Here is a 27,550-nt window from a genome sequence, read left to right on the forward strand (position 1 = left end):
CCTTCTCCCTCCATGTAGGCTACAGGTAGCAATCTGTTACAACCTTCAGCAATGCAAATAAGCTGATGTTGGCAGTATATCATGAGCTGCTCACCGGTCATTTCCTTAATGACTTGCTAATTTTCCTCTCCATATCCTGCACATGACACGCTGGAACCTCATCTGGTTGTGTAGACCAGCACAACTGAGATTGAAGCCCATCTAAATAGCCCTATGACTTTGTTTTTATGCCAGCTCTTATTTCTCTGTTTTCCCCTTAAGAAATCTGCTTGAAATTTTTAATTTAGTCCCCGATGGTGACACAAATATAATTATTTAGATATTTACCTCCTCTGTCTATTGTTCCTCCTGTTAATCTGCAGCTGCATGAAGTCGGCCATAAAACAGAGATGAATGTTTTTATTTTCTCTTCAGCATTTTATTCCTTTTCATTCAATTTACTCAAGTAAATACTATACAGCTCTGAACCTAATCCTTTTTACTTTTTTCTTTTTAATTAAGAATAAAATGACTTGTATCCTTGAATTTACCCTCAGAACATTGCTTAATACATGCAGAACACAATGTAACCTTTCTTGGAATGGAAGACTATTTTCAATGAGGTTTAGAAGCCTTAATAGCTGAAAAGTACTATTGTGTCCCAGGGTAGGCAATCTCCTTAAACCTCCAGAAATAACAAGAACATTGTTTTTCTTTTGTATCATAACACTGGGATTTACCAGACTAATATAGTAGGACTCTCATTCTGAAAATCATATTTTCCTATATGCTGACTGAAATAGCCGTGCTGTGCAACCACAGACCGAAGAACTTAAGATTGTTTTGACTTAGTAATACCATGTGCTCTAGAGAGAAGGTCCTTCAGGCTGTCCTTGCAGGGTGTGTGCCTACAAAGCAATTGCCTAGAAGTCACTGCCTTGTTGACAGTGAACCAACTGATGGCACATCCTGAGGTATCAGAAAATGGAGGCTGAGGTCATACAGCTCAGGGCTGTGCAGTGGATCAGCACTTTTCAGTGTGCAGAGCCTTGAAATGGAGCTGTCAACCATACGGGGACTCCAATGTGTACATGTCATATGTGAGGGGTTAATACTTACAGAGTGCTTTTTCTTGGTCTGGTGACCAAACTGAAGAATGTTAGTAACAATGAATTATTTAAATATGAATAAATATTTTAAAATAAAACCTATGTGCTTGGTCTCCCTTCCTGCATATAATGGCTGGCACGGTTACCTGGAAAAAAAGAAATTCTGATTCAAACCTTTTTTCTTTAAAATCTCTAGAGATTTTTAAGTGGCTGAACTACATGTTATCCCACATTTACATCTGCCTAGTGTACACATTGCTTTTTGATTTTCACTGGCACTTGTTAGCCTTGGGTCAGCAATGTGTCAGCTACTCAAACTACATTGTACCTGAGCTGACTCTCATTTTGCTAGCATGATTCCAGGGTTAGAACAGCAGAGTCAGTTCTGGGGACTTCTGGCAAGTTTTTATATAAATCCAAGGCACAGCAGTACCATCTGAGGAGGCCATAAATTCACTGCACGTATGGTAGCAATACTGCAGCATCCTTACCACAGGGAGTCATCCAGATGGTGGTGTTCAATCAGGAATGGGAACTCAGGGAAAAAAAGCAATGAGTTTCATTGTTGCTGAAAGGAATTGGAAATAGAAAGCATAGTCTGCATAAAAACTGAAGAATTAGATCATTAAAACTAGAATACCAAGTGTAAGCACATGCTCAGAGCAACAGAATAAGCCCAAGATGTAAATTTCAAAATGGAGAAGCAAGGCTTTTTTTATGTTCTGTTGGATTGTTTTTCTTAATTCAGAGTTTTAAGAACATACACAACTAATATATGAAATGCATTACTGAATTCCCCCATGCTACTCAGATCACACAGCAGTATCTTACAAGCCAGCATTTGCTACTTAGTGTGTTTTTAAGAAAAGCCATCACTGAAGCAAACCACATTCTGGTACATGTTTGACTGCTTTTGTAGCTCAGGACATGAGGTACTTTTTTTTTCTTTTTCTGAAGGTAATCTAAGGAAATGGAGCACAGCCAGGGAAACAGCCGAGAGAATGGACAAGTAACATAAGAGAAACAGAAAGAGCTGGCAAAGACAAAACACTAAGGAAAAGAGTTGGTGAACAATAAATGAGAGCCAGAAATACAAGGATTTGGAATTGATGTTTATTTTATTTGAGATTAATAGTAAGAAAGAGCCTATAACCATGGTACAAATTGCTCAATGCCCCATGCGGTGCCAATATTATGCCATTCATTATACTTGCAGGTGTATTATTTCTAGTTCCCCAGATAAAAAAAGAAATGTTTTCCATGTATTCCTTTGTATTTTAAAATGTATTTTTTTTCACACTATATTGCCAAAGGTTCTTATTCTTCCAAATTCAATAGCAACTAATCATTTTCCTGGCTACAGTTTGGGAGTATGGTTACTATTTTGTACAGGTAATTCTTTCATCTTTATTAAAGGACCACTCTAAAATTTTGATCTGCCTCTATTTCAAGTTCTTTCCTACATGTTTGTTTTCCCCTGTGAGAAAAGTCTTTCTGCTAAACCTTATTCGTGTTCCTAATTACAAATTTGGTTTCCCCCTGTTGGGATGAAAAGTTTCTTATTAGCGATATTATGCACTTTCTTCTCAAAGAAAATTTTAAAAATAAATCAACACAAAAAAGAGAAGTCTAATTTTTCAACATCTTTTGCTACTTCTTGCAACCACTGCAAAGTTGCTGTTATTGCCTGACTCAATGTTGCTGCTCCACAGCAGCTGTGGAGAGGATTTAGACAGAGACAAGAGCGTCCAAAACCCAGCAGTAGAACAAATGAGGCTGGAGAGGGTCTGTGGTACTTCTGATTCCCACACCTTATATCCACTGACAGAGAATCCAAATTTTTGTGGTTCCTGCAGTGGCTTACCAAAGTTTTTCAGTGAGGAAAACAATTGAGCTCCAAGTCTGGTGTGAGGACACTTGTCCTGCCTTCACAGACACCCTCATGCAGAAGGGAAAAGCCCCAGCTCCAGGCAGCCCAGGCACGGAGATGCTCCTGTGACACCCCAGAGTCCTGTGGGCTGCACCCATCGTGTGCATGGTGGGCACCTCCTCACGAGGACCCTCCAGGTCACAATGGATTCAAGCGTGCTAAAAGCTCATGGGAATAGCCTACGGTGTCAGCCTGCTAAATTCAGAATATTTAGCACACATCTACCCTTGAGAAAGTTTGTTTTTTTTTATTTTAAGTGCTGCACCAACTTTATGTTTCTGATTCTATCAGACACAGCCCAAGGAGACTTTTCTGGGTTTGCAGGTGACTATCTCAACTTTGATACAAGATCTCAGCAGAACTAACTCCTGAGTTTTGCTTGGTTTTGACTTCTGTAAGTGAAGTCATTTAAGATGGTAGTGATTAATGAGAGATCATTCCTTCCTTTGGCAGTTAAACCTCCAAACTGAGGAAAAAATATAAAATTATGTTATTGCCTTATGCTTTCCCTAGAATTTTAAAACAACATGACAATGACAGTGTGGAGAAGTCCAAGCTCATTCATTCTGTTTTAAAAAGAAAGTTTTTAGACAATGTTCTAAGGGGGAAAAGTTTTTAATAAACCTCTTTTTAATTTACCTTTTTCAAGGAAATGAGAATTTATGTTCTATCAATAATCCACTCTAGTAGTTATTTCCTTCAGGCTCCATCCTGCAAAAGTGTATTAAGGCATTTATGAAGCAAACAAACTATATCGTGGAATCTGATACTATGCTTTTGTATATTGTTACATGCACCTGACAAGAAATATCATTTGCAGCACTGGAGAAGTCCAGAAAATCAGTCCCTCTCCTGTTATTTCCCCTGTCTGTCATGTGCACTCACACCCTCATACAGACACACACATTGTTTCCAATGACCACAAACACCATCGTCCCTTTTCCTCAGTCCATGCTGTCTTTGGGAGGTCATTCTTCTGCCATGCCAGTTTTATCTCTTTTGATTCATTCACCACTCTGAACAGCGTTGCTTTTCCACAGCATTTTTAGATCTTACCACAGGTCTGGCTATCTCACATACCACTGACTCCTTGCTTCCAGATAACTTTATCATTTCACAGAGCATTTTCATTTCTCAGTGGATGAATTTAACACATGTAGGAGCAGCTAGAAACCAGAAGTAAACTCCACATAGATTGATCAGTCTGCTCTCTACAGACCACCAACAAACCCTCTTTGTATTTGTGAATGTTTTGGATTTAAGATTTGTGAGCCACTGTCTAGAAAACACTAGATTTGACAACTCTTCTGGTTTTGTCCATTAGGAAATTTACTCCAAATGAAACTAGACTTGTAATCTATACAAATAATGAAGTATGACCAAGTTTTCAGAAAGATATAGCTTTTGAGGAAAAAGCTGGTGAGTGATTGCTTTCATATCAGTTCTATATGGGCACAAAACCTCATCCAGGTTTGCCTTTCCTCCATTCTATGGTGTTATAATAATCAGTACACACAAAAATAAATAAAACTCACTCTTCCTCCCGTTTCCAGAAATGGCTATTCTGGCTAACAGAGTGATGAAGAATAGAAGGAAGTATCAGGTCCCTTACACAAAGGTGATTCCTGTAAGGCAATTTGTAATTTAATTTCAGTATCAGGCACTCATTTCCCCATTTAAAACATGGAAAGAGAGAAAAATTGCTTAACAAATCAATGCTGCAACTTAAAATCTGGCAGTGCTTGTCTTTCTGCTTCCCAGGAGAGGATTAATTTGTTTCTTCTCATTCTTTGCCCTTTATTATTTCAATTGGACAATATAAAAGTGCTTTTGAGAGTTTTGAAGGATAAACACTTTATGTGGTAACTGCTTAAATAAGAATAAAATTTATTGAGAGTGCAGACATTTTTATCACATTAATGTGACCTATTAATGATAAAGGAAATTCCCTTCATCTAACAAGCTCTGTGTTTACAAATGTAACAAGAGATGTTTTAATTCTCACCATAAATCTAAGGAAGTTAAAATCTTAACCCCAAGGTACTTAATATAGTTGATTCTGCATTTAAAGGGAATGTTGTTAACATTTATATTGTTTTTGTTACCTACAACACAGAGACCAGCTATTTCAATATTCATTTCATTTTATAGGTAAAGTTTACCAGGTATTTCAAAGAAACCTACCTGTAATAAAAGTGAGATAAAATCATACCTGCTATAAAAGAAAAGGCTGCTATATTTCTCCATTTACACAAGTAACACATGGAGTTGCACATGACCAGAAAGCCACAATCTTATAATTTAAACATATTTTAAAAATCAGACACAATTAATTTGACTGTATTTGATTAATAGAGACAAATTAAGACAAAGCTCAACCATTCTTTCTTTCTGAAAATGCATTTTGTTGCATTTTTAGCACAGTTTTAAGCATAATTGTTTAGTTAAAGTCAAGATATTTCTGTTCTGGTTTGAAAGCAATGCCAGTGAGAGACTCCAAGTCAGAAATACAATTTATTAGGAAAAGGAAAAAAAAAAAAAAAGACATGCAATAATCCAAAAGAAAAACCTGGACAGATTCAGAATAAACCTGACACCCTTTTGGTCAGGGTGTTGGTAGCAGTCCAAATTGGAATGGCTGTAGTCCTCCTGGAGTGGCAGATGTGGTTCTCTTGGAGCAGTGATCCTGTAGAAGGTCCAGTTGAAAGACCCACCTGTTCCTCTGGGAATCCAGTAGAAAGGCTGAGTCTAGTGTCCCAAAACCTCAGATTATATCCAGTTAGGAATGCTTGGCTCCTCCCTCTGGGCGGAGCATCTCACAGTGGAATGCTGTGATGCTGTAACTTTTATCAGTCATGCAGTGACATTCAATAGGCCATGAACAGCAGATGTCTCCCCAGAGGGAGGATTGGTTTGTGGAAGAGGTAAAGAAAACTGCACAATTAAGAGAAGATAACTGCCACACCTCCAACAGATGGCAAATAGAATACATCTTGCCTTGCAATCCAGGACAATTTCCCAGAGTTGAAAGACTACCCACATTCAGTGTGGAAAGAGGAGGGTTTAATGACTGGTCAATGGTGTGGTGCAGTTCTCTCCCTAGGGACTGCCTTCCACACCTTATACTACTAGTCAAGAATGCCTGCTATTGGCTGTATCTCAGTTTCCTGAAAATACTCATTATTAACGGCTTTGCTACAATAAGGAAGTGATCGAGGGCTCTGGTCATCTCTTATATGACCAAGACTGAGCCCATGAAGTGATTAAAGTGTAGACAGTGTCTCTCAAAGATTCTGACAAATTTTCATGCATCTGGATGGTCCTAAGTATTCACCCACATGTTTAGGGGATTTGGTTGGGCTGAGAAGTGCAGGATGAGGCAGTGAACAGGTTTCCCAGGTAAAGCAAGGGGAAGCTCATTAAAACAATAGGTTTTGTGGCTGGAGAGAAATCTGAGATGTGGTCAGGTACAGATCGCACATTTCTAAGATGAGTCTCCACCATTTTGAGACTTTCAGTCTTGTCTCCTAATGTTTCAAATCCATTAATATCTGGAAAGTATACCTTTAACAAGTACTGAGTTATAGTCTCCAAGAATCACTTTACTTGTTAGCTCAACTAAAGTTTAAAACCAACTCCTGCATTGTCCTGTGAGTTAAAATTACACCTAAAGCTATAATGCCATCATGTCTTTCAGGAAACTCTCAGAAACTGGAGCAGAAATTTCTTCTGCCAAAAATGAACCACTTCAGAGCCAGGAATTATGCCAGGTCAGTAATGTTCACTGGCATTGATGTATTCTACTGCAGAACATGAAAAGCAAAGAATATAAAAGTCTTAAGAATGTAATATCATATCCCCTCATCCAAAACCATTTCGATACTAGATAACACAAGCCATTATTTTAAAATATTTCAGGATTCTTTCTTTATTTAAAAATTATAAGATTTCACAATTTTCCCTATGCCACTTCTGACATCACGATCCTTTTTTCTCCAAGAGTTTGTCAGGCTAAATGAATGATACATTTAACCATCCGCAGCAATTACAGTGCATGGCCTGAAACCAAAATTTTCTGAGTTTCAGTTGCAAATATTTGTATAGTTTAAAAGGTAAAAAAACTACTTAGAAGTCAAAGTTTCATAAACAACTGGAAAAATTATTGAAGAGAGTGCTTTATTTTTAATTCAAAGTCCAAATAAAGAATAAGTATACTCTATATTTCTCTATATGTGTATCTCAGCCATCTGTTAAAAAAAATTAAGTTCAATAGAAACTGGCAGTATAAGAATCACATTCCTTCTGCCCTTTGCTCAGGCACGATGCCACATAAGTTTGATGCCATAAAATTTAATTTTTTTCATTTTGAATGATTTACAGTGGAGCAGAACCTATAAATCAGAACAGTAACAGGGGTTATGAATAGGGATGTATGTTTTTCCAAAATGTCTAAATGAAATATTTTGAAACATGGTAAAAGAACTGCACAGTTCTCCACCTGGCAGCCATAATTGAAGTTAATAACACTTGTTTAGACATAAGGAAACTCTTTGACACCTAGACTTTTTTTTTTTTTTTTTAATAAAATGATCAAACAATCATCATCTAGTTTTAAGAAATCAAAGCAGTTAGTTCTGGCAATATGTTATATGAAGACAGTCTTTCAGCTATGTTTCCACCTACGGCTAATAATTTTGAAAATACACACCAATTCCTTAGCACAATTCCTTATTTTAATCATACACCATATTATTAATCTTATTGCAGCTCTTAGGAGCTATTACTATAATGGCAGTGACAGGCAGTATAAAATACATTTTATGAAGAGACTTTGATAACCTCAACAAGTACTATTGCTTTTACAGCATTTCAGATGCATGTTTAGATTTTGCAGTGTCTCCTTTGTATATGACACAGGCAGCAAATTATAAGGTACAAGTGCTTATTTTCCCATAGCCAGTTGTACCAAGCCTTGGAATATTCTTCTTCTTGTCCAAGATGGCATTCAGAAAGCATAACATCATAAACAAATAGAATTTCTTTATTCAAGGGAAAACCTTTCTTAAAGAGAATGAAGCCAAGCTGGCAAAAGTTTCTCTGTTCACTCACTAATTCTTTCTGGGCCTGGTTTTCCAGTGTTCTTAATAAACCTGAGGACAAGGGTCCTCAGGGAGGACCCCTTCATCAAGGGAGATTGATGAAACTCTTATGTTCTGGTCCTGAATCTTCAACCCAACAGATCTCCTCACTCCTGGAAGTTGTGAAATACTTTGTCTCTTTTCCTAGAAGCTTTCTATGATTAACCCCTCACTGAGTTCTGGGTAGAACATCTAGGTCTTTTGTTAGATGCTATTTTCTATTGTTTCCCCAAGAATCATGAAAGAATGGCACTTTAGGCACTCCTGTGGTGGAGAGCTGCTTGCTTCCAGACACCTCTATCTCCACAGTGGAAGGGAGGAATCTTTCATTTGACCAAACTGCTGAGTAAAATCTTCAGGAACGGGCACTTCACAAGTGTTTGTGCAGTAAGAGAAGGAACTATCCTTGTATTTAAATTCAGGCTCTTTTATCACACTTTCCTTGCATGTGTGGTTTTTCCTTTCCCTATTAAACTGCTTTTATCTCAACCCATGAGCTTCCTCGCTTTTACTTTTCTGATCCTCTCCCCCATCCTGCTGTGGGCCAGCAAGTGAGCGGCTGTGTGGGTTCGAGCGGCCAGCTGGGGTTAAACTATGAAATCCTTCTTTCTATCATGCAGAATGAAAATTCTCACTGTGAAGATTAATACTTTTTTTCACAGATTTTTTAAATAACAATCATTCAGATGTTTTACAGAGTGCACTAATTCAACATAAGGTGAGCTATAAGCCTATTAATTTAGAATAAATATCTTGCCTTGATTAAAACATAGATAATTTGCAGGGAAATTCCCATTCAGTTGGGAATGAAGCAACCCAACCAGACACCAAATCAGAAGTGTGTATACTCACTTGGTAATTTGCATTAAACCCAGATTATTGCAAATTCATGTGTTTTTCAAAGCCTGAAACACATTTGTCCAGTACATGTCCACATGAATATAACATATGTTGATCAGCAATAATGACTGACAACCATCAAAAGATTTTTTTAAAGTTGTTGTAAAGGATCTGATTCTTCATAGACTGTTCAGATAAAATTCTTGTAGAATTCAAAGGGGAAGGAGGATCTGTGGCATCCCAGCAGCCCAAGTAGGCACAGGGTAACATGAAAAGCCATGAGATGGTGATGTCACAAAACAGGGTCTGCCCTTGTAAAACCAGGAAATACCAATCCATTTGTATCTCATCATCTTAACTCTGAATTTCTAGGTAATGCTTTTACCCTGTATTCCCTCCTTTTCCAAGATGTTGTCCTGTTCCCTCTTAACTTGATTTACTCTACTTATTTCAGCTGCTGACTTTGGCACTTTATTCCAGCTCTAACCAACCACAGTATACAGAAAGACATACGCCTGAGCTGCTCTGGTGCAGAGTGGCAGGGGACTCATTCACAAAGCTCTAGTCCAGGTGAATACACTCCTCCTTGTAAACTGGGTCAGAAACATTTAACAAAGACCCTCAGACACCATGGGCAAGGATGCCCATGCCTAATAAGCCCAGGACAAAAAAACAAGTCTAAAATACTATCAGTATTTGATTTATTATTCAGTTTGGCTGTTTTACGTAGAAGAAAAATCAATCAAAGGGAAAGGCATATTTTGTAACCTCACAACCCAAACAGTGCACTTACATGCAGCTGAGGGAAGCTCTGCATTTTGTCACTTGAAAGTCTTCCTAAAGTTTTATACATTTTTCACTCAAAAATCAAACACCAAGTACATGTGCATAAAAGTCACAGTCAGATTCCTCAGCTGAGCAAATGAAGTTTGTTTTTCCAATTTGAACTACAGAAAACTCCTCCTCATATAATTCTCTTCAAAGTCTAAAATTTGTTCCAGTGATAATTGCTGAATTTATGTATATTTAGAACCCAGTACTTAAATAAAATAGCTACACTGGGTGATTATGTTTAAACACTGTGCCAATTTCTTTGAATAGGAATGTAGTAAATTACTACTGATTACACAAATACAGATTAAAATTTTAAGGCAAATAAATAATGAAGAGGGATGTTATTTATTTGTCCAAATGCTCTTAAAAGTGCAGGCATGCCAAGCACAACTTCCAAGGAAAGCAGTGGATGGAAATACAGTGTTATGTCAGTGGACAACCTGGACTGAATCATTAGGACAGCAGTGATTACTGGTTTAATATTTGCTCCATCTGCCTCTCTATTTTCCCTTATTCTCTCTATAACACTATAAACTGCACTCTTACCAGGAAAATTTTGACATTAACTTTGCACTTGCAGTTTATGTTGAGCTTACTTGAGTTTTCCTTTTGTACAAGCTGATGGTGAAGATGCAACCTGCAAAGTCAAGGGAAATGTTCTCAAATCTTGTGCATTGCTCCTCCATGCAGCACCTGCTAAAACCTTTGGATGCAAATGCAAATCTTCCTCAGGAAACCATTCATGCCTCTCCCAAACACTACCTTCAATCTGGTTTACAAGGAAGGATACTGACCGGTAAATAACTTCTGCCTAGGGCTAGGCAGTGAATTATTATTTAAATACTCTTGAATAAAAATTGCTTCTAAACTAATCTAATCCTTGATAGACTGTGGTAATAACATGCAGCATATACAGAGGAAAAAATTATTGAAGTTCCACACAGTTCATAGTGGAGTCTCAGGTGACAGCAGTCAGTAGAACTTCAATTATACTGACAACAAGGACAGGAGGCAGATTTGCATGAGCTGATGCTGTCTGAGCAGAGGCAGTGGAAGCGATGTTATAGCATTGCAAACAAAAGCTGGGATCCTGGGCTGATGTACAGCTGGACAAGGATGTGTTATGCTTTGTCTTTGTGCCAGCTGTGAAACTGATCCCTGGGAATGTCATAAACCATGATGGCCCATATGGAGTTGTGGGGCTCTAGACAGCATTTCTGTATGTCTCTCTCTACCAACATCTCCTCACACAAGCTCAAAGCAAGGTTTCATTGTGCTTTACATCATAGATGCATCTCTTCTCAGGTATATTGTTTTGTTTTGAAAAGACAGGTAGGTGTCTGCTGAGAAAAGCAGGAGTCTCTCTTGAAATGGAAAATGTAAACCCCCTTCCTCTGAATTATTATAATTTTGAAACTAAGGGGCTCTCAAGCAAAGATCTGGGAATAGGAATAACAGTTCTTTATTAGGAAAATAAAAATAAAAATGCAGTAATACAAAAAAACACTGACAGAGTCAGAATACAACCTGACACCCTGTTGGTCAGGTTGTTGGTAGCAGTCCAGTTGAAATGGTGGCTGCAGTCCTCCTGGAGTGACAGGTGTGGTTCTGTTGGAGCAGTGATCCTGTAGAGAAGGGTGTAGTCTTCCTCTGAAGGTCTAGTGGTGGTGTAGATGGGCCTGGTGCTCCTCTGGGAAATCCAGTGGGAAAAGGCTGCCTGTGGCATCCAAGTCTCAGATTATATCCAGGTAGGAATGCTTGGTTCCTCCCCCTGGGCAGAGCATCCCACAATGGGATGATGTGGTTTGATCAGCCATGCAGTGAGACTCAATGGCCCATTAACAGAAGGTGTCTCCCCTGAGGGAGGATGAGTCGTGGAAGAGATAAAGACAACTGCCCCACCTGGTTCTAACAGATGGCAATAGAATACACACCGCCAGCCACATCATGCATTGCAACCTAAGACACATATTTAGTCCCATTATGTCCATCCTGTTCCCTTTTAAAAGCAACCTAAAAAGGAGCAAAATGCTCCAAGCTAGAAGAAATAGGTACAGGCATTTTTATTATCATGTTTCTAATGTGGGGCTTTTTTTAAATTAAATTTTGAAACTGAATCATTCACACTCTAATTTTTTTTGGCAACTGGGAAAGAAAAGCTAAACCAGATGAAAACCAGTGGTTTATACACTGATACCAAATCTCATTCACAGATTTTTATTAGAAACAGCATACACCTTAAATTAAAGGAGCTGCCCCTGCCCATCAGCCACAGAACAGTACGGTTCAGCTCACAGCAGAGCTGACCTTTTACCTTCACATGTGCTTTATGTGGATGCATATAACAAACCCACAGACACTGCAGAAGCAAAGCCTTTACTGATCACAAAGGAAATCCATAAACACACATACAGGCTCTAATTATTAGATATGACTATTAAAACCTGGAATTACTTACCTGCTACTTCACATTAAATACACTATTACCACACACATTCTATTTATTTTTGTCTTTTATTTTCTCATTTCATCAACTCTACTCAATAAGCAGAAACAACCCTCATGTCCCCAAAACAGACCTAAAATTAAAACTGATAATTTAAGTGTGAACTAAAAGGTCAATCTGTATTTGCTACTTCCCCTTAAATATTTCAGTGATCAGGTATATGGATCTCTTATCTATAATCTGTAGGGAAAACAAAGTTTTAAGCCCGGTTTCTGCACTAGTTTACACAGTTTTCAGCCCTGGAAGTACTCACCATCCCTGTTTTTTAACTACACCATTACTTAATCAAAATATTTTAAACACAGTCATAGGAATAAACAGAACTAAACTGAAATGTTATGGTGTCTAACTTTTCTGTAGCTCTCTTTGTCTTTTATTTTAAGAAAAACTGCTATGGTACAATGCAGATGACAAAAATATTACATCATTGGGGAAATATATGCTTATTTTTAAAGATTCTGCTGGGAGTCTCTGTATATGTAGAACTGCTCAAACTGAAACTCAGGTTTTGTCCAGTTGATTTCTTGCAAACCATAAGCCAGATTTCACTTCTCTCTGGTGTTATTTGTAGAAATACGTATCAGTGAGATCAGAAAAATATTCTACATTCTGTTTTTTAAACATGTCCCAATAAGAAGTCTGTTATATTTCTAGTAGTGGAGCATATTAAGTTACCTTTTAAGTCCCTGCCATTTGGGAGCTCCTTCATTCAACGTAGAACCCCAGTTTAGCTTCAGGCTAGAACTTAGCAATAATCATGTTATTTTAAGGATATAATTTAGACTTTCTATAAATTCAAAGTGTTCAGTTAACCATGTTCTGTTTATTTGTGGAGTATTTTCTGACACCTTGTTACACAATTAATCTACACCCTCAGTTTTGACCCTGGTCCTAAGAATAGAGGCCTGACATACATAGCCCATGCCACCTGTAGCATAATGTATCCTTTCACTCTTATCCCACTCACAGATAAGAGTTTCCTGAAATAAAAATGGTCACACTGAAAATCAGCTTCTCAACACTGCCAGTAGAAACAAAAACGTACAGAATTGTAAACAAGAGAAAAGAGTGGGTGAAAGAAATCATTAACATCTAAAGCCTCCAACTCCATTTAAGCAGGTAAGGATTTTGTCTTGGGCTTCATGTGGGCAAGAATTTATCAACATCCAAAGGCAAATCAGAATTTGCAAGTCAACCTGACTGAATGATGCTATCAGTAGCTCCTGCAGTCAGGAGTTATGGACTCCTGCCATGTGCATGACCTCCAGCATTTTCTTTGACTCAAACATGAAACAAAATCAACCAATTGAAAATCCAGGTTATCCACTTACTCAAATATGACAATGAATAAATGCAAAAAACATAGTGAATGGTTGTGTAAATTCTCTTTTTTTTTTTTTTCCTAATAGTGTATCCTAATCAAAAGACCAGAGATTAATGGTCCTGTCTTTCCAGTAAAATCCAGTCTCAGCTGGTCTTGTTGCAGTAAATTGCAATACTGACAGATACAGAAACAGTACTTAGAGTGTGCCCTCCTTTGGCAGTCTCACCATTTTCACAAAACCTCTTAGTAAACAGCATCCTGGTTGCTCTTTGTGATAGTATCAAAAAGGTACAAATAAGTTTCAAAAAAAGGGTTTCTTTTAATTTAAATAGAAGCTAAAATTTAATGCTTACAATACAGTAGTAATTTTCATACAACAGATTAATAAAAAAATGGGGTACTTAATCTAAAATCCTTTAAGATCATTCAGACAAATTAAGGAAACTCTCCAGTCAGTAGAAAATCTTAAACTCTTCATTCCCTTTAGCTACTTTGCTACACCCTATTCCCTTTTACTTTGTAGTAAACTTTCTAATATTTCATTTTCATTTCAGCTTAAGCTACTGAGAGATCTGTATGAATAAGAAAACTATTCAAACTAAGTATCAGTTCAATATTTGTCTGTCAGAAAAAGGAACTAATCAAAGTCATCCCCACTTAGGGCAATCTAGTGCAGAACAGCATGGGCATAATAAGGTATGCCCATGCACATTCATGACAATTGAAGCAAGATCTGATTAATTGTCTAGAAGTTCTAAAATAGTCAGTAATTTCCTTCACATGTCACTCGATTAGTTCTCAGCTCCTGAACTTGCCACTTAGAAAAATTACTTGTGATTTGCTGAGTAATAAATGTGCATTTCTATTCAACAAAAAAACTTTCAATTTCCCAGATCTTGAAATATGTGCAGAGTGTCAGATCCTATTATTGCTTTTCAATTGGGATTCTGTTTACAAATATTAACATCAACTCAGAAGTGCACAGAGAATACACAGAGAAATTTCCCTGGAAAATAGTGGAGTAATAACCTGATCTCATAAGCTTCTAGCTTCAAGTTCAGAGAAGGCCAAACAGAGAAAGTCCACTGTTCTGGGATTAAAGTCTCAGAGGTTCTATATAGGCTTAGCCAAGATGAACCTTGGGCATCTTGAGATGTAAGTATTTCCAAATCTTAATGACCCAATTCAGCTGTCCTGTCTGTGCTGTCTCTACACCAACAGTTGAAAAACTCATGGGTGCCCAGGCTCGTGACTTAGGTTCCTTTTTAGGTGTTTAGAGCTGGAGTAGCCAATCATGGGTCTTGGAGTTCAAGTGAGTTGCTCAGGGTGGTACAGGTTGGTCTGAACAAGATGAGAAATTGAAACAAATTGGGAAATCCCAGCTGTCTTGTAGGACATCCCAGAATCACCAAATCATTAAGGTCAGAAAGGACACGGTCCTGAGGCCTCAGCACCAAATACTGGGCAGAGATCCTGAGACTTGAGCATGCTTAGTGTAAAAAGGCACTTGAAATATAAACTGTCTAGGTGTTATGGACCCTGAGAAATCTGCTGAAGAGGCTTTGTTTCTAATGGCTTTATGTCGTATATTGTGGTGCCCAAAACACCGATCAGCACACTGGTATCTTCATGTGAAAATACAGTTCTCCTAAAAGAAAAATGAATAAAATCTGCAATAAAAAGAAAGACAAATAAATGAAATTAAATCCCATGGCTTTAACACAGAGCTTTTCTTTGAAAAAAAAGGGCAGCAAGGAATCCATGAAGTTAAATTCAGGTTTGTTGATTACTATTTCTTTTACACAAAAGATGTTTAAGCACAATTATGATCAATAGCAACCTAAAACAGACATGCTATGAGCTGTGCCCAAGAAGGGCAGTCCCACTCAGGCTCTTGTGAATGTTGGAGTCCAAGCAAGAGTATTTCTTTCTGAAGTGTTTTACGTGACCTGGGCAATCTGACATTTTAATGACCTAGCAGGTAGATTTTTGCTTGAGTTGTGAAAATAGTCTTACTGGAGAGTGGTTATAGGAGCCCAGGAACAGCTGCTCCTCAGGCCTATAGAAAGCTTTTATTCCACAGGCTGGCCTCCTTTCAGTGAGGCCCTCTCTTTAACCTGCAGGGATCATGCAGGAAACATAAAAGTTGCTGAGGCCTCACTGACCTTGTCAAAGCCACGTGTGGGAATTTTTAATGTTTGAGTTGCTTCAAAATTATAGCAATTACTAGAAATATTCTAGGAAAAAAGGACTTTTATTTTCTTCTGCCAGTTCAGATTTCCCGACTGAAATTGTAATTTTCATCTGCTAGTCCTTTAAAAAAAAAAAATAATTATAGACACTATTTAGTCACTGGATAACAGATGTTATCAAACTTTGTGGCACTCAGTCATAATTAAGTCAAGCTTAATATGCATCTGTCAGAAACCATTGACCTTTTCTGATGATGGCAGGGAAAAGGCTTTGATACTCTACCACACATCTAAAGTTTTTTGAAGGAAAAATGTCAAAGGTTTGGGTGTTCTGGCAGGAAATTACCTCTTGTGCTCTTAATGACAAATGTTTTTAGCCTAATCTAAGTAAACAATTAAATGGTGTGGCTTCAGTTGGGATTTCTAATCCAAAATAACATATTTCCTATGCTTCCCTACAAAAGAAGCAAGGAATTGTAGAACTTATGTAATTTTTAAGGTGGCCATCTATTAGAGTAAAGGAGTAAAATGCAACTCATAGTTTTCACATACAAAATGTGGAGATAAAGGGAAATTTGGAAAAGAAATTAAAGGAAAATTTATTTTAGAGTTTAACCATCCAATTTACCTTTAATACTGTGGACAGCACGAGGACAAGATACTCACAAAGCTGTTTGAAAAAGGGACATGTAGCTCATCAATAGCCTTGCCACATAACTAATGTTCCATGTTGCTCTTAGGTCACCCACAGTAAATTTTGCCAAAAATTGGATATCAGGTACCTGCTAGACATCCTTGTTTGAAAAGTCAAGACACTGACTAGAACTACCCTGACTGTACATGCAGCTAAAATGTCTAATCCTGTTGATACAACCTCACCAAGTAGGCAATCCCTGAGCCTGTGTGGGCTGCAATGTGGGCAGAAGAAGAGGAGAAGGCAGCACATGGAAAAGCTGCCCAGTGGCTGCAGCACTAATCTGACATCTCTGCAATCCCAGCTGCAATCTCCTCCCTGACCAGGCTAATGGTGTCTGCTGAGCCAAAAGAATTTCAGTGCCAGTTCTCAGGCATATAGTCATCCAAAGCCCCCTGGTATCCGCATTATTGGAGGATTTATGCCATGAAATTCCCTTAATATCTGCCTGTGTCATAACTCTATATATAAAATATTAGTAATATTTATTTCCTTCAGGGAAATGTCACAAGGATTGATGAGTTTAAAATGAGGAAGATGTAGGGGAGAGTATTAAACACTTTCAAGAGAGAAAGGTAACATTATTTTCAAGCTATCACTTTCAGAAAGCCAGATGTGTGTGCATTCATTACTGAATTTATTTAACAACATTTCTAAAGCATGTAATGAGGAGTTGCAAAGAACATTTTAAAGGTCTTATTTCTGTATTTTACATGCATTTAATCTTTTATCAAGTTATTTTTATTATCTTTCAAAGGTGTGTATCTATCAATTTAGATACCATGCTCCTAAATGTCTCATGGATTTACCAATTCACAAAGAAAAGGTGGTGGTTTTATAGCTTGATTCTTTTAAGCAGGTTACTGTATTCTTTAGCTTTAAGGAGAACAGAAATTTACCTAATTCCACACAGAAATTCAGGCTCTAAAGCTGTACAAAAGCCATGGCAAACAAACAAAAAGTTTATTTGGGAGATGAAGGAACATAATCTTTTCCCAGTGCATCTGCAGTGCAGACTGCAAGACAAATGGCAGAGAGTAAAAGATCAAATAACATTCCTCATTGGCCAAAACAAATAAATAATCTAATACCAAGGATTACCAATCAGGCTGTTTAATATATACCTCTCCTTGGCTATTGGAAGAAACATACATGGGTAGTGTTTTATGTTTAGCCTCACGAAAATTTGCCCCAAATACAGGGTATTCTGCATAATCAGATTTCAGCTTTGAAATAGCTTTTGCTTTCCAGTTCAACAAAGGAAGCCAATGCTTCCCAATGCTGCCCTGGGAATGCCATTACTGCACCTACCTAAACAATAAAAACAGAATGGAAAATAAACTCACATGGATGAGAGAGGAAGGGAGAGGCAGCAGCCCCAAGATAGGAAAATAAAAACGCTCCTCACATTCAGATGTGGCAGGGCTTGAGTTAAAGGAACAGTGCCAGGTGTTTCAGTCATCATTCATGTTCTGTGGCTTGATGGCACATAATATTACTTGGGTTTTTTTTATTAACAGGGCTTTAAACCTCTCATTGCCACACCAGCAACTTAAAATTTTGAAGCATGTTTCTAGTTTTTAGGAAAAATAGTGAAAATCACTTCAGTTAAGGAAGTGGTGTTCAGAAAGAAAGCCATTACTCTGCTTCTGATTTGGCTTTTATGCAATGACATGTAGATGTTTCTATTAACTTTTTCCTTTTTATGGCTATTAAATCTTACTGTAAAATTTACACTATATTTGTTATGAAATGCTAGGCTTTTCTTCTGGAAGTTATTTTCCAACTGAAACAATGAGTATGGTAATTTCATTGAAAGTATTTTCCTGCAATGAGATTTTAAAGAGTAACAGATAATATTTTCTCCAATTAAACATTACTATATTGCATTTCTTGCTATTTCTAATCTTAATTAACCATGACAATATTACTTACCAATATTTTCAATTTGTATAAGTCAACCCCATCACTGAAATATAATTTTTTCCCATTAGACCTTGTCATGGTTTGACACTGGCACAATGCCAGCGCCCCCATGAAAATGCAGCCTATCAATTGCATGCTGTGAAATGCGATCGAGAACAGAGCAAAGCAGGCCAAACTTAATAACAAAGGAAGAACTTTATTACACTACTACTACTACTATTACACTACTACTACTACTACGACTATAAAAGAAAAAAGGAAGAAAAAAACACACGCAAAATTCTAAATGAAAACCTTTCAAAACATTCCTCCTCCCACCACCCAACTCCAACAAACCACAGCGAGACCCATTTGGACCCTTAATCAAGTCTTCACTCTTCAATATAATCAATGCTGAGTCCATCGGGGAAGAGAGGAGTCTCCCTTGCACCACAGACCCCCAGGAAACACAGCTGCCACCTCATGTGTTTCCATGTCACACATGGCACTGCCCAGACACACCAGCCAGTGTGACACTCTCCTCTCCATGTCACAGTGCTCTCACCACCGTGCATGGACAGAGACTGCTCATAGGGCCCCTTTAAGGATGCTTTGCCAAGGACCAATAGGAACAACAGTCCAGTGTCTCATTTCAGGACTACAGTCCCCCCCATTTTCCCCTGGGGCCGAGGCTCCAAGAACAGAGATCGTCTTCTCTTCTTCTCTGAAGACGGAGGGCATCATCACACCCTCCTCAGCTTTCTCTGTTCATTCCTGAACTGGTAGTTGCTGAAATAGGTCTCTTGGCTCGCCACTGGATCCCCCTAAAATGCAGTCTCTCTTGGAGGAAAGACTGGTTCAGTCTATGGCTGGCAAAAACAGTCCAGCCAAAAGCCACTCCATCATCTCCCCCCAACCTTCTTTCCCTAACATCTGAGATCCCAGGCTGTCTCTATTTCCTTCAAACTGAGGAGGAGTAATATTTCACTAAGCCTTTAATTCACAGGAAAGGGTTAAAAGTCCCAGACTCCCCGGATGGCTGAAATCTTGGCCTAGGACTCGGTCTCCTGTTGCCCACCTCCCCCTTCTCCTCTGCCAGCAAACTTCCAGGTGTCTGCAGGCTCTCTATCTCTTTTCCCTCTAGGTTGGGAGGGAGAAACAAAGACATCTCAGACATTCTCCACCCTTCCGTCTGCAGAACTGGCCCAGCCCGGTTGCTGATCCTTCACCCCCTGGCCTACCTTCCCAGGCCACATGGCTTTTCCCCTCCCCCGCCCAGCTCATGGCTGGGCAGGGGAGGTTTGCACTCCCCAATGACCGGAACCAAAGAGAGCGAGTTCTCCTGGGAATTCTGCTTTTAACCCCTCTGTGTTCTCAGAGTCGTGTCCACCTTCAATTGGTCACCCCAAGTGTCAGTATCCAAACCTGACCTCTGACTGGATTGACCTCTTCTTTCCAAGAAAATTCTTTTCCTGTGTCAAACCACGACAGACCTATTCTGATTTTCTGCAACCAGGCACACAAAGGGCTCAAACTGGAAATTATGGGAGCAGTTCCAGAGAAGAGATTTGAGCTGTGCACATTGTCTTGGTTCAAGACCAGAGTCTCAGAACTGCCACACTCCCATTTCCTATCTCTGCCTCCAGAACCTGCAGACAGAAGTTGCCAAAGAAGGCATTAGTCATAACTTTTAACTCCAGGTGAGTAATCAAGACTTGGTCACTTTCACCTCCATTATTCTACTGAAACTGACTTCATTTTACCCTTAGTATAGCAGCCCGTTGTCCCATACCTGTCCTTTTTCTCTGTTTAGTGCTACTCCTTTCTTAATTGATGAGGCCCAAGAATGGATGGACACTTTTTGTGTTCATTCCATATTTTCCTTCATTTAATTCCCTTATTAAACATTACTTTCTTTTCCCTCTACTTTTATGGGAGGCTCAAACCTCCACACTGATCTACAAACACAGCAGATGGTGTGGAAATTTGGACCCAAGCCTTGTGAACAGCTTCTACTTCTCTTATGATCCAAACTAAATGCCCTGATCTGGCAGGAATTCAGAAATCCAAACAAGAGTGCTGATCCCGCAAGACTTCAGCACGTATCACACTGCAGGGAGGTGAAAGGGCCGTTTCGCTTCCATGTCCTGGCTTCCACCTTCAAAGTTAACATCTACCTTAGCTGCCAAAGGGAAATTGCAGTCAGAGCTCTCCTGCACTCGTGCTAATCCCTTACTGCTGGAACAGCATCTCACTTTCTGCCCCGAGATCAGGTCCACACACAGATGCCACCAACCCTCCGCCCATCCTCTGCTCAGGCTGGACCCTGAGCTACTCAGCTGCAGAGAGAAGGATGAGGACCCACATATCCACAGTCGGGACAGAACTGTCACAGCTAACAAGGAAGCATTGGATGGAGTTGACCTTACCTCCAGAGGTTGTTTTGATTTTCTTTCTCCATCTGGAGGGCAATGCTGGGGTCTAATATTTATCTGAACATTCAGGGAACACTCAATGCTTTGTCAGGACTTGGTATGAATACTGAATTCTGAAAAACTTCGAGTGTACCATGAAACTGGAAAAATTCAGCTGCATGCTGAGAGGGGTGCCTGGGATGGAGAGTAAGGTTATAACCAGGAGTCATAGAAACTATAAATCTTGAAAAATTGTTGTTTGACCAACAAATATTCTTCCCTTGATGTCCATTAAATTCACCAGTGCAGGCAGTGCTCAAAAACTCATAGGTAAATGTGTTACATGCAGACCAGCCTTGATGGTAAGCACTTGAAGGGGAAAAAGCCCTTCAAACAAGATGATGAAAGGCTTAAATCTAAACTGAGATATTTCTTACTTAAAATTAGGCAGATGCAGAAGGATCCAGCCACTGTTGAAGGGAAGAAAAATTTCTCTAGGGGAAAAATGCCAAGCTTCTTTGTCTGAGTCTGGCTAACACTGGGAACACAAAACTGTCTGGAAGATTTCACTGGCCACACTGTGGTTTGTACCCCACTCTGACAGAGAAGAGGTAGAGATATTTTAAAAGCTTTTAAATACCTCATTGAGGGAAGGAAGGCTTTTGATTTCCCATAAAGGCCCTATACTAAAGAAACAATCACTTCACTCAGAAAATCCAAATTTCCACTGTCCACAGAAGGAGCTCTGATGAGATAACTCTCATAGGGGCTGATTGGCCACATGCTATTGACCTGAATAGGGTAGAAGATTGATATGATATATGATGATATGATGATACGACCTGTTGACATCTATCCTCTTTCATCTCTCCATGGCTGTGAATGAAAGTCTAGCACTGTGTCAGGAATTTCTCCTGAGAGCTGCGCTGCTGTTAGGCAGGTTACAAACACAGGGAAAATTGTGAAGGTCGGTTCCTTTTCCAAGGCCAGCCATAGGCAATTGTCCTTACTGTTGAGGACTTCATGCCAGACAGGTTTTGACTCAGGTTCCTCATCCACAGGTCCTCTGAAAGGGTCAGGGAGCAACTCTGCTTTCACACATCTCAGTAAGCAGATGGTACCACTTAATTTCCCTACCTCCTTCCACTCTGCATTGACGGTCTTAGTGACACAGGTGGGAGCTAACAAATAAGACTCAGTGTTGTTAAGCCTGAGCCAATTTCGGCTGGAGAGAAGAAAGCATCTAGAACACAGTTCAAGTTAGTAGTCTTTGACTACTTCTAGCATCTATGACAACTGTTAGCAACCTGTGGGGGTTTATATCCCCACCTGCTGCCCAAAGTCTATGCAGCACCAGCTACCTTTCCCTTTTCTATTACTGTGCCTTAGATGTGGTCCTTTCTTTCATAAATAAAGATAGACCCTTGACCAATTTATAGCCTACAAACATAACTGAGGGAAAGCAGTGGGGAAAGTGACACTGGATATGTAAAGATGAATGCCAGTCTGACAACAGGAATCATTAATCAGCTAAAGGACATACGTTAACAAATAGCTTGCCAAAAGCATTTGAGATTTCTATTTGTCTCTAAACAATAAAAGGCTTCACACAGTTCCCTATGCCTTACAATTATGTAAGTAGATTTCTGCAAAGGTTTTCATGTTGTTATAAACTCATCTACTCAATTATGTCAACAAGCATACAGCAGACATAGGAAGCCCACTGTACTTGGAACGCTACAATACACAGGGATAGAGCTGCCACTTAGATCCACCCAGAAACTGAGTAAGGTGTGTTAGTTCTTAGAAATGGCATTTGAGCAGCGGTCTAGGAATTGTGATGACTACTTACCTGTTTGCAGAGGGAGCCAAGGTATAAATGTTGATGGGTAAAGCCCCATGAGACTCATATTTCTCCCTTTGTCATGTTACTGGAGCTGTTGATGGCAGAAATAATTCAAAGTCTTGCTCCATATAAAAGAAAGTTTATCTAGTCAGAGGAACATCCTTTATTTGCTTCTTGCATTTGGACCAATATATCAGCCCATTCACTGGGAAGACACTATGATCTTACAGTGAGTTTGTAACCACAAACAGCAGAAAAAGGTGCAAAAAACTAGGACTCATGTCTCTTTCTCAGTGATGGTCTGTCACAATTTTCCAAGTAGGACTCAGATTTCTAGGTTTCTCTTGGATTACATGTCCCTGAAAAAAAAAAAAAATCTCAGAAGCAAGAACAAGCAGAAAATTGGCTGCAGTCTGAGAAGTAAAAAGGAGGAACTTTTATAGCCCTCTTCAGTTAAGGTGCAGACAGCAGTTAACCCTAAGTTTCTCTCCCCCTGCACATAAGGGGTCATGGGTAATCACTTATGACTAATTGCACACTTGTGTCAGAGAGATGCCTTTTCACATCTGGTTCAGATAATCCCACAGTCCTGAAATGTTCCACCAAATGTTGCAAAAAAATACAACCTGTGCAGTGTAACAGCTGGCGGATGACCTGAGCCTGCAGACTGACACCTAATAACACATTTGTACCCTGCAAGAAGATCTTATTACAGCATGGTCATTTTACATGATGAAGGATTATCATCTTCAGGATGAGAATTCCACCTTTAAAGTAGAGCCATAAACATTTGAGGAAATGCTGACTAAAAACAGACCAATGTTCTATAAAGCCAAATGCCAAACTTGGCAAGGGAGGTCAGGACAAGGAAAAAGATCCTCATTATGAAGTTTGAGTAGCAGCTTCCCAGTCAGGGGTCTGAACTTTCTGACATATCCACAGCTTCAACCTGCCCCATGATTCTTTTTTGTAAAGCACCTCTTACCCACCTCAAATGCCTCCTTTCTAATCTCTCTACAAAAAGGTCACAAACAATTAGATATGACATTCCAGATACATTAAAATGGTGACTTTTTTTTTTTTACTCCCAAGGAACTTGTGCTGCAGATTTTCAAATGGCTTCACCAAGATATCCTATACTTCATTCACAAGCACTGACCACACTTTGCCAGTCCACGTCTGTGTTTTTAATTACTCATTAACAGCGAACTAATTAGCTCTCTGTAAAGTTTATGAACTTAGTGTTGCAGAAGTTTGATCCATGTATGACTTCTGCAGGTATAATACAAGAAGTATGCAACATGTTTTGTGCCCAATACAGACTGCTGAGTGTCAGTTCATAGCACAACCTTGCACACATGACATTGAGGAAAACTGTTTCTCTGCACCACAAGCACTCTTCCAGGACACTAAATGGCTAATGCAGATGCACCCTTTGAGAAAAGGTAAAAAGATTTCCCTAATCTCCAAAGACACAGGCAAATAGCCTTCTCAGTTTTAGAATACCTGTCTTCCAAGATAAAACTGTGTTTCTACAGCTAGTACATTCAAATATATATAAAGATTTTGTAGTGTGAAAGAAAAGTGACAAAACTGATGGAATGTATGACAACTGTGGGTTTTTTAGCTTCAAGGTCTCAAATGTTCAGTTTAATGATGTGGGATTTGTATATTCAGTGAACTCAGTGAACTATAATCACAGTGGATGTCTAGAGCTACAGAAGTAGTTCCAGAAATTTTACTATATGTGGTTCTGTATTGCAGAGACATAGTGAACCACACAGTTCAAAGCTTCTTCTCGTTTGTTAGTGTGTTCTGAGAGTAAATTCAAGTTGACTTGCAAAATTAATTGTTGACAATTCTGCAGCCAGGACTCCCATCCTAGGCCTCAATGTTTCAAATACTTTAAAAAGAGAATATAACAGCAGATGTATAAAATTCTGTACTGGTCAATAATCATGAATTTTGTGAAAGTGAGAGGAAATAATGTGCAAAGACTCTTGCACATTAATAAGTTAATAATAATACTAATGAGTTTTAATAATGTAGAAAATAGGGAAAGACAAAAACTACATCCAGTTCTAGAGAAAAGGTATAGCAGAGCGGAAATAGAAACTAAACAAATCACCAAAAGTGAGAAGTGAGAAGATGTACTGTAGCCTTCAGTTCCCTCTACTCTTCCTTTCACAAAACAGTCCTGCTGGTTATACAGATTTTGCAGATCTGCTTACAGATTAGGAAGGCACATATATATAAAAATACACTAAATCCTGAAAGACAACCTTGTCTGACTTTAAGTACCCAAATTGTCAACCTGTTCTTCAGAGCACTGCGTCCTTTATGCTATGAGGTCAGCCTTGACATGTCAGCTAAATAACCCATTTAACTCCCTGCTGTTCCCGTAGAAGTACCTCAAATTTAATTTATCTACCTGACATAGAGACATATGAGAGTACCACAGGAGAGCTCTGACTGCAATGCACCTGGCAGCTCCTCCCTCCAGAGAGGGGCAAACTCAGGTCTGTACTGACACCTGTCACCATCCCAGGATGCCTCATCTGGCATGCACTGAGGCTGACTTCAGGCCACCCCAATTCATGGGCTTAAATTCACAGCTTGGAAACAAGACATATTTGGGGTTGAGTCCAAAATAAAAAATCAATAGAATCAGCAAGACTGAGCATTGGAATAAGGTAAGATGTTCTACTCAAAGTTGGTTTTATTATTTAAATAAAAAGTTTAAAAAAAAAAAAACCCACACATAAAAAACTCACACACACCAAACAGAGGCAAGATTCAGTCTTTTCTATTAAAAAGTATGGAATAAAGGCACAAATTTTTGGTGCTATTTTCTGTTTTCATGAGAGGCCAATTACATTTAAATGCAAAATGTTTCTGTTTGCTGTGCCAGATACTGTTCCATGGAACTGAAAGGCCAGTCCTTCTAACCAGAGGAGAGGGATCAATATCTGGTGAATGATGCTTCCTTTACAAGACCAATAATATGACTCTTGGAAACAAAAAGGGCTTTTTTTTTTTATTAGTATAATCAAGAATATTTAAAATACCTAATGCTAGAAGAGCCAAAATCATAGCAAAAACATTGCACAACACGGACAAAAGTAGATCTCCAACACACAAATGGAAACCTACATTAATGAAACCAGCTGGGAGTTCCATACATCCTCCAGCACATGGGCTGTATGTTCCACAAATCGTGAACTGCAGATGTAGGATAAGTCCTAAAAAGTTTATGTTAGGTGAGAGTCCACTTTATGGGTAGGCACTGGCAAGACTCCACAAACCAAGTCAGTTTTGCATAGTGAAATACACTCCTAGAAACAAAACCCAGCCCTAAACCATAAACCATTTTGTCAGAGCTACACACTATAGACTAAGCTGGAGAGCAACACCTTGTGCATTTAACTAACTTAAAAATATAATAAAAAATAACTTTTAGAAAACAGTAAGGAAAATTAGGAAAAAACCCTATGTAGTAGTCATATAATGTAAAAAAAATTCCTGCAGCTGGGAACCTATTCATAGCCCCAACTCCTCAGCAGCCCTGCTAAGGCAGAACATGCTGGCAGCTCCAAAGAGCACACGTGTTTATTCACATCATATTGTGCACTCTACCTCTTATTCATGCTGGAATATTTTATGTCTGGAAAATAGAACCTAAATGCCATGAAGGGGGCAGCTCTTAAGGCTTTGTATACACATGAGACACATTATCAGCACCTAGCTAATTCAAAGAGCCCCTTCAGAACTTTCTTATTGAAATATCAGAGGTGTAGATACATCTTTTGCTTACAAAGTCTAAAAACACAACATATCACAAGATATACTAAGATTTAAAACACTATTTTTTTGACTGTTGTAAAATATTATTTTCCTTTTTTTCTGATCCATGAAAGGCAATGCAAGGGGAAAAAAATAGCATAAAATCACAGAAAGGTTTTAGTGTGAAGGGGCCTTAAAAATCAACCAGTTCCAATTTTCTGTTATATGCATGGACACCTTCCACTAGATCAGGTTGATCAAAGCTCCACCCAGCCTGGCCTTGAACACTTACAGGGATGCAGAATCCCTGGCTTTTCTGCATAACTTGTTCTAGTGTTTCACCATGACAGTAAAGAATTTCTTCCTAATATCCAATCTAAGCCTGCCCTCTGTCAGTTTAAAGCCATTACTTCCTGTCCTATCACTACATGCCCTTGTGAAGAGACCCTCTCCAGCCTTCTTACAAGCTCACCTCAGGTACTAGAAGGGGCTCTAAGGTCTTCCTTGGAGCCTTCTCTTCTCCAGGCTGATCAGCCTCACGTCTCTCAGCCTGTCAGAGAAGAGGTGCTCCAGCACTCTGATCATCTCCATGGCCTCCTCTATACTTCAAGAGGTGTCCTTCCTGTGCTGGGGACTCCAGACCTCAGTGCAGCACTGCAGGTGGGGTCTCACCAGAGCAAAGGGGCAGAATCCCTTCCCTTGCCCTGCTAGTTGCACATTTTTTAATGCAGCCTGGGATATGCTTGGCTTTCTGGGATGAGCGCACATTGCTGGGTCATGCTGAGCTTCAGCCAACACCCCTGAATCAGTCTCCTCAGAGCTGCTGACTGTCCATTCTCCACCCAGTCTGTATTTGTGCTTGGGACTGCCCTGACTCAGGTGCAGGACCTCACACTTGGCCTTATTGAACTTCATGAGGTTCACATGGGCCCAACTCTCAACCCTGTCAAGGTCCCTCTGAATGGCATCCCTACAGTGCAGTAGGGATTCCACCACACAGATTGGTGTCATTGGCAAACCTGCTAGGAGTGCACTCAATCCCACTGCCCATGCTAA

This window comes from Taeniopygia guttata, chromosome 4 (genome assembly GCF_048771995.1).
Source record: "Taeniopygia guttata chromosome 4, bTaeGut7.mat, whole genome shotgun sequence".
NCBI lineage: Eukaryota > Metazoa > Chordata > Aves > Passeriformes > Estrildidae > Taeniopygia > Taeniopygia guttata.